Here is an 8,457-nt window from a genome sequence, read left to right as displayed (position 1 = left end):
GGAGGGCTTCTTCCTGCCCTCTTTCTTCTATTCCCTCGTTCTGACTAACGCTCAGCTCCTAACCAGTAATGCTCAGAACACCATACTCTCTGTCTCGCTGCATAATTTTACTTTTAATTTACAAAACTGTTGAAAGTACAGTACTGTATAAAAGAATAAGCCACTACTATTGTTTTTTTTCATTGATTTCATTAACAGCTGATAGTTTCAATGAGGACAATATTCAAAAGTGGAACTCAAAAATTAGTTTGTGGTTTATGCTCAGAGCCAATTAAATATATCAACTATGTTCAAAAGAGAAAAATCAGTACGTTCCTTAGCTATCTAAATAATGTTTATTTGCTATTTGTTCCTTTTATTACACTACAGAAAAGATTTTAGAACATGAAAAGATTTTAGAACATGAAAACAAAAGGATAGAAACCATCATTTTTCTCAAATTCCTCCTTTATTGTAAATGAATTTGGTAGATTTTTGAAGCTCGCAAAAATGTACCAATAGATTCCTCTCAGTAATATGTTCTGAAAATAATCCATAAAATAAGCTTGATGCAACAGGAAGTATAATTACTTATTAGCAAAAGGCATGCTTTTGATTTTGTCCCTCCATATGACGTAATTCAAAATGCGTTTGATCCATTCTTGCCTCTGGATCAACCTTTTCCTTTGATGTGATGAAAGAGAAACTTGGATTCTAATTATTTGATGCCAAAACACCTAGTTGAAAAATTTAAAAAACCCAATCTCCTTCATGTTTTCATTCCTTGATGCAGAGCACCTAATTTAGAGATATCTGGAGAGCAGACTAAATTTCTAGCTTTATGTTTGGCTATTTGATTTCATATAGACTTGTGTGTGTGTGTGTGTGTGTGTATGTACGTCCTTATATCGAGGTCTCTTAATAGATGAAGGGTGCTGTTGCTCTTGGGGCTGGCTTTCCATACAATTATGATGAGTCTAGGGTATTAATCTATTGTGTGATTTAATATAATACCATCAGTTATAAATCTCTGCCATATAGCACCCTTGCCGTGAATGAGTGGGAATTAACACAGGTCATGATTGGAATTCAAAATTCCTGGCTGCGTGTGCAGTGCTTTCGCACTGATTGCCCAATTCTCCCGAGGGCTACCATTCTTCCTCATCAATAATTTCTGTGCCCAGTAACCCTTAGAGCAACCCATAATAAGCAAATTGCTAGTTCAAATGGCTAGTTCCCTGTTTTTCTTTAAGGAATAACGTTTGATTTTCAAATGAATTAGGTAGGCAAATAGGGAAAAGTCTTAGATTTTGTAATTCACCTAGTGGCTATCTTCCAAAACCTGCACTATATTTTATAAACATTATTACCGACTTGGTAAGCGGCCATTTCCATAGGCATTTATTGTCATTGCAATGGTATAAAGGGAAATTCACTCTGCCTAATATTACCTAAGCCTTCCGGAGCGCTGCTGTAATCATAGGATGGCACTACCTTTTTTTTTAATCTGATGAATGACTTTGTAGGCAAATACCATCCCGCTTAATTCTATAACCATATAGAGAGATGATTGCAGAAAAGGAGACAGTAGGCCAGGCAGTTCGCCACACAAAGGCAGGCATTCTGCTGTCTTATCTGCTCTCCTACTTCCGGCTGTGCAGCACTGTGCCTAACACTCAATAAATATTTGTTGATTGACTGACAAAGGAAATACAAGTTATGAAATCAAAGTACAACTTCAGTTTTCTATTTCAATTGGAAATTGCATTGAATTATAAGCTCCCTTAAGATGGCCTAACAGGTAAGCCTGATTTCCTTATAGTGACATTCTTGGAAAATAAAATGGTATAAATTGAATCTGCTGGATAAAGAATCGGCTGTGTAGTCTCTGCAAAGGCAGGGAGGCAGGACGGCTTGGTAAAGGCTGTTAAGGAAGTCTACGTAGCGAGGAGAGCTTTGGCCCAGCACTCTTGGTGCCCTAAGGCTCCATGAAGTCAGGTTTTAGGAGACTTGCTCTGGCTCAATCCAATAAAAATGTTCATAAAGAAATTTTAATTTTTCTTTTTGTGGCTAGGATGCTTGTCTTGAAAAATAATATAGAATATTGTTAACAGTTCAGACAGGGCAGATAGAAATAGGTCAGACAAAAAATAAGGGTAAAGTTGTCCTTTCTTTAATCTTTTCAGCAGCATTTGAAATAGCTCTTGGCAGATGAACAAATTTGTTCTGTATTGTGGAGTTAATATCTGAGCCAGGATTTCTGTCATTTCTCTGGGGGTGGTAATCAATATATCTAATAAATAGGAAATGACTAGACTGAGCCCATTGGAGGCCTGGAGTGTCCCTAATAGGGTTCAATAACAGAAGACATCCTGGGATGCCAGTCACGCTGAGTTTGGAGAAATGGGTGTCTTAACAGAACAGTTAGCAGCTACTAAGTTAGCAGTAAGTTATGTTAGAGAAGCTGGTCAACGTCTAAGAATAACACTAAGCAAAAGAGACAGCAAGAAAGTGAACCATGTAAGTGAAGGAAAAAGGAGCCATAGAAGAGAGTGAATGAACAGAAAACAGGGAACCCCCCACCTTTGTAAAAAGACTTTGTTTTTATAGAACAGTTTTAGGTTCATAGCAAAACTGAGAAGAAGGTACAGAGATTTCCTATATTCTCCCTGCCCCAACACAGGCATAGCCACCCCCATTATCAACAGTCCCCACCAGAGTGTGACATTTGTTACAATTGATGAACCTAACTGACACATAATTATCATCCAAAGTCTATAGTTCACTCTTGGTTTTATATATTTTATGAGTTCGAATAAATGTATAATGACATTTATCCATCATTATGGTATCATACAGAGTATTTGTACTGCTTTAAAAATCCTCTGAGCTCTGCCTATTCATCCCTCTCCCTCCCACCCCCTGACCCCTAAAAACCGCTGATCTTTTTACTGTCTCCATAGTTATGCCTTTTCCAGAATGTCATGTAGTTGGAATCATACAGTATGCAGCTTTTCCAAATTGCCTTCTTTTATTTAGTAATATGCATTTAAGTTTTCATGTCTTTTCATGGCTTGATAGCTCATTTCTTTTTAGTGCAGAATAATATCCTTTGTCTGGATTTGCCAGTTTATCCATTCACCGACTGAAGGACATCTTAGTTGCCTCCAAGTTTTGGCAGTTATGAATAAAGAGGTTATAAAGATCTGTGTGCAGGTTTTTATGTGGACACAAATTTTTAACTTCTGTGGGTAAATGCTAAGATTGCTGGATTATATGTAAGAGTATGTTTAGTTTTGTAAGAAAATTGTTGAATTCAAATTAAAATTCTTCTGAAGGGGCTGTACCGGTTTGCTTTCTGATCAGCAGTGTTTGAGAGTTCCTCTTACTCCGCATGCTTGTCAGCATTTGGTATTGTCAGTGTTCCAGATTTTGGTCATTCTAAGAAGTATGTAGTGGTAAATCATTGTTGTTTTAATTTGCGTTTACCTGATGACATATGATGGAGAGCATATTTTTGTATGCTTATTTGCCACCTGTATATCTTCTTTGGTGAGATGTCTATTAAGGCCTTTGGTCCATTTTTTAATGGGGTTGTTTGTTTTCTTATTGTTGAGAATGGAGCCTTTTTTTTTTATGGACAGCAGAAGAGATTGCTGGTATTAGAAGAGAGCCAGTGACCCTGAAGATGTCTAAGATGCACTGCAGGTGCCCCAGTGCAATGGGGTATGTATCCAGTGCTAACTCAATCTAAGTGACCCCAAGAGAACCTCTGATTAAGACACAATGATAAAGAGAAAAATACGTAGCAACCATTTCAAATGCAAGGGGGGAAAGCTGTATAGGGTTAAAGTATTGTCTGAGAATTCAATAGAAGTTCTGGATCCAGGAGGAATCTTAAGTTTAATAAAAAAAATTAAGCAGGTCTTTTCCTTGAGAAAACTGCTGGAATAGGAACCAGATTTAATTACCAAGTCCTACAGTTGTATTAGCAGGAAGGCAGGGTCTTGTGAAGAACTGCAAGTCATGAGCATATGCTTTGCAGTGGGGTTGCATTATTACATAAGGTAGCCTTAAGTTTTCTCTTTGAAAATTGAGATGATCGAAGAACTTCAGGAATAAGATTATTTGTTTTGTTTTGTTTTTGAAAGGATGATGGGCACACCTCAGTAAATTTTGTAAAGCTTAATATGCGAAAATAGGACTAACAATAGAAACGAATGATTTACTCTACATTAATATTTCAAAACAATTCAGTTAGGTAGAAAGTTACCATATCTGAGGATCCTGTCTAACTTCCTCAAGCCTACCCTAGAAGGATCTACTACAACACCTGTTAGAGCACTTTTGCCCTTTGTCGTAGTTTTATTTATGTTTGTGTATTTGTGTTCCCACCAGATGGAACTGCCATGGAATAGGGGTTGGGTTTGTTCATCTTTGTATTCCTTACGATTGATTTCCAGCACCTTGTAGGCATTTAGTAAGTGCTTGTTTATTGCATGAATCCCTTTCGTTGCACTGAAAAATAGGTTTGGCTTATTGAAACTATTTTTTAAAACTAAACTAAATTTCAAAAACATCATGAAGATCAAGGAAACACTCATAATGAAGAAATTCACTGGCCCTTTAATTGCAAACCTTGAAAAGAGTTGATGCATCGAAAATTCTCCCTGAATTTTCTATTGTATTTTTTTGTCAAAATATTCAAACCAAATTTTACCAGAGACACCCAGTTAATCGTTTTTTCTCTTCTTATTAAGTTGACCATTCATCTCTATTTGCAAATTATGTTACCCTCAAACCTAAGCAAGTCATTGTTATGTAAGCTGGACAGTTAGGAACAAAAGCTTTGCTTTGTTTTCCGGTTCAAAAAATGAAAGGAGATCCTTGGGGAGGCTAGCAAAGCTGGACAAGTAGGAAGGATAGAAAAAATGGCTTTCTAAAAGTGGCCTATTTGATGGAACTTTTTCTGTGAGGCTGAGGATACATTCAAGTGCCTGCCAGAGCATGCTGTTAGTTCTGGTTGACCAATAAGAGCTATAATTTTTATTGGCTTAACTTTGAGGATTTTCCCAAAGCTTGAGGTACTCCATTTAAATCTCCAAATCTTTTAATTAACAAACATTCCTAAAGAGGCTAAAATTTCTCCTGATTGAACACTCTTAATTCACAACAAGAAAGTGCAAGATATCCTACTAGATAATTATTTAAATGAGGTGCTGAATACTTGTGTTGAACAGACATCTTAATTAGAAAAACAGATCTATTCACATTTTGCATTTGAAATAATAATACCACTACTCAAGTATTATAAAGACTGTCTTCTCTGAGAAGGTCAATGAAATCCCTAATTGTTCATTTACAGTCATACTCAAGTACCTTTTTAATTTCTTTCTATTCATGTCATTCTCATGGATTTGCTTAAGAGGGGTTTTGCACTTTGCTGAGAGAATAATTTTCATTGTCAGATATGTAAAATGATGTTTTCCTGAGACAGTACAAATTGGTAAAGCTGAGAGTAAGAATATAGTCTGAAGCATTTTGTAGGGAAAGATTTAGCTCATTTGTGATGGTTTTGTTTGCTGCTCACTGGGGGCAGGGGGGAGTGGAATCTTACCTTTTCTAAGATGGACTGTGAGTGATCCTCACCTGAAGCAATTATTAAAATTATCAAAGGAAAGGTGTTGATCTCTCTGAGTGATATTCAACCTAATCGTATGGTTGATTTATTGTCTGCAACAGTGGTTTAAATTTTAAAAAAGATTTTTTGAATTTTTACAACTATTATGACAGATTAAAATTAGGCAGTATATTCCTAAACTTAAATACAGTCTATTAGGTTTTTTCTTTTTCCTTGACCAACCATCCAATTAACAATTATTTATTTATTATATTATGTAAAACCACTAGATTTATCAAAATAACTGTTGGAAAGAAGACCAATTATTCCAGCAATTCCCAGTCATGCTGGAATAATTGGACACAAAGAATGAGCAAATGTAAATAATATTAATAAGACCCCTTTCAAATGCCACAAGAAGTTTTTCCGTTCTTTGGTTCCTATTGTGAAATAACCACAATGGCTCTTCTACTCTAGACTTTTTGGGATCAAAATCTTGCACAGTTTAGCCAACCTTTCTTCTTGCTATTCACTCTGGTATTTTCTAAATTTTACCATCAGAATGCTTGTCAGATGGAGGGTTCTCCCTCCCCACTTCCCTTTGTGGAGGAAGAAACATAGTCCTCAAAAGAGGCAGGAGCTTTCCTGCTCAGTCCTTCTGCTCTGAGATGAGTCCACTTAAATTGTTTCAAACTAGGCCCCTCCAGATTGAAAATGACCTAGAATAAGATGAAACTCTGAAAGGTGGCTCCTGCCTGGAGAAGGTTAGAATCTGAATGTGGCTTTGTACAAAACATCATTAACAATGACTGAAAACCCAGACTTGAGGTTGAGGAACAGTGATAGCCAACCATATGACCAACTGGAGGTATCGGGGATCATCGTTACATTTAAACACAATATTTGCAGTTGCTACAGAAAAAGAAATGGAGAAAGAATAATGGGAAGGGAAGGAGGCTGACTCAGAGAACATAAACAGGAATATTTCAGGTTACAAGCTGCCAATAGTTTAAAAAATTCACAAGTTTCCGTTAAATTGAATTTCAAACACATCTCTTTCTGATCTGTTAATGAGGACAGTTTGACATTCTTTCAGGTGAAATAATTTAAGTAGAAGCCATGTGACATTGTAATCAATTTAAGCAGCTCTCTAACTACTTCAAATTTGTCAAAGTGTTTCACAGTTAAAGCTATAATTAGCTAGCCCTTCTAAATTCTCAGTGAAGTAGAGAATTGAATTACCAAGTAAGCTTTATAACTGTGAAAACAAAGGACAAATAATTTTCAAAAAGAGTCAGCCATTTGAGTGCCCATTACATGGATGTGTTCATCTTGTAAAAATTCATCAAGCTAAATACTTAGGGTGTGTGCCTTATTGTGAATGTATATTTCCTATCAGTGAAAGGTTAAAATTAAAATGTATATTTTAAGAAATCTGGTATGAAGAAGAAAGATATCCTTACCAGACTAGCTCTTCTGAAATTACCTGAGAAAGGCACTTATTTTTAGTGTAATGGGCCAGAGCGGCATGTTGAGCCAGCCACTTAAGATGCTAAACCTAACCTGATTCCTCTCATACTTAGAGTCTGAGAATAATAGAATTGTGTACTCAGGTGTGCAGATGGGATTTAAAGGCCAACAAGATAAATAGGTGGATTATCACACAGTTTGTTTACCAAGTGGTTTGCTTCTTCAATGAGCACTTCGGTCTTGACTGCGTGGTGCACCAGAGAGAGTAAGCAGGTCATGAGTGCGACCTGTCAGTCTAAAGCTTTCATTTCACAGAGAAAACAGACTCCTAGAGTTGAAATTACTGGAAAGTGGCTGACCCGTTCCCTCCCAGGGCCTCAGGGATTTAGATTCAGGTAGACTGGGAACCCAATTCCAACTCTGCTGTTCGCATACAGCGGGCTAAGGGTAAATCATTCAACCTTTCTGACTCAAGGTCCTCAGTAGTTCAAAGGGAGACAATAGAATAATGTCTGTGTTGTAGAACTGCTAGGATAATGAAAGAGAAAAAATACACAAAACCTCTGACATGTAGTGTTTTATAAGTTCCCACACCACACACACATATTTTTTTTTTTTAATTGCAAGTCTGAGCATTGGATTAGATTAGTCCTAGAGTTCTCACCAGGCAGGAAATAGAAAGAGATGGCATATTATTAAAGCAATGCTCGAGTCTCTCTCTCTCTCTCTCACACTTGCACACACACACACACATTCCTTCCTTTGCTGACATGGATCTCCTTCTAACTATTTTCTGTTCCTTCTTCCTACTTGCTTTTGATGTCCAGCCTCTAGGAATTTGAGTCAACATCGCTGTTTCTGCTTTCCCTTCTTACATTCAGTCTCAGTCTTTGAGATCTGGGTTCCACCTTGACCATTCCACTAAAACTATTCTGTGGAGATCCTCAAGGATGTCATGCTTGCAAATCCCAAGTGCCTTCTTTAGCTCGATCTTACTACTTCTCTGTGGACTTGTTCCTTTTGATCACTCTATCTCTAAAACACATTCCTCTCCTTGGCTTTAATGTGGCTCTCATGATTTTCATTGTCCATCTGCCCATTCCTTCTCAGTCTCTTTCTCACGATCCCTTAAATGTTCTCTAGGTGTTCTCTAGGGCTCCATATCTCTCCTTGACCATCTCATCCCCACCTGTGACTTCTCCTATCCCCTTCTTCTATCCTGTCCCGTGTCCCGAACTCTGGACTTCCATATCAATTGCTCATGGAATGTCACCGTTGATTAAACTCATCTCATCTCAACTGTGCCCATCATTGCTGCTTCCTCCACCTCCTCCTCTGTGAGGGCCCCTATTCCTGACGCCTGAATTGCCCACCATCTATGCTGCTGC

This window comes from Pteropus medius, unplaced genomic scaffold (assembly GCF_902729225.1).
Source record: "Pteropus medius unplaced genomic scaffold, Ma_sr-lr_union100, whole genome shotgun sequence".
Lineage (NCBI taxonomy): Eukaryota > Metazoa > Chordata > Mammalia > Chiroptera > Pteropodidae > Pteropus > Pteropus medius.
Note: the sequence above shows the minus strand (reverse complement) of the source record.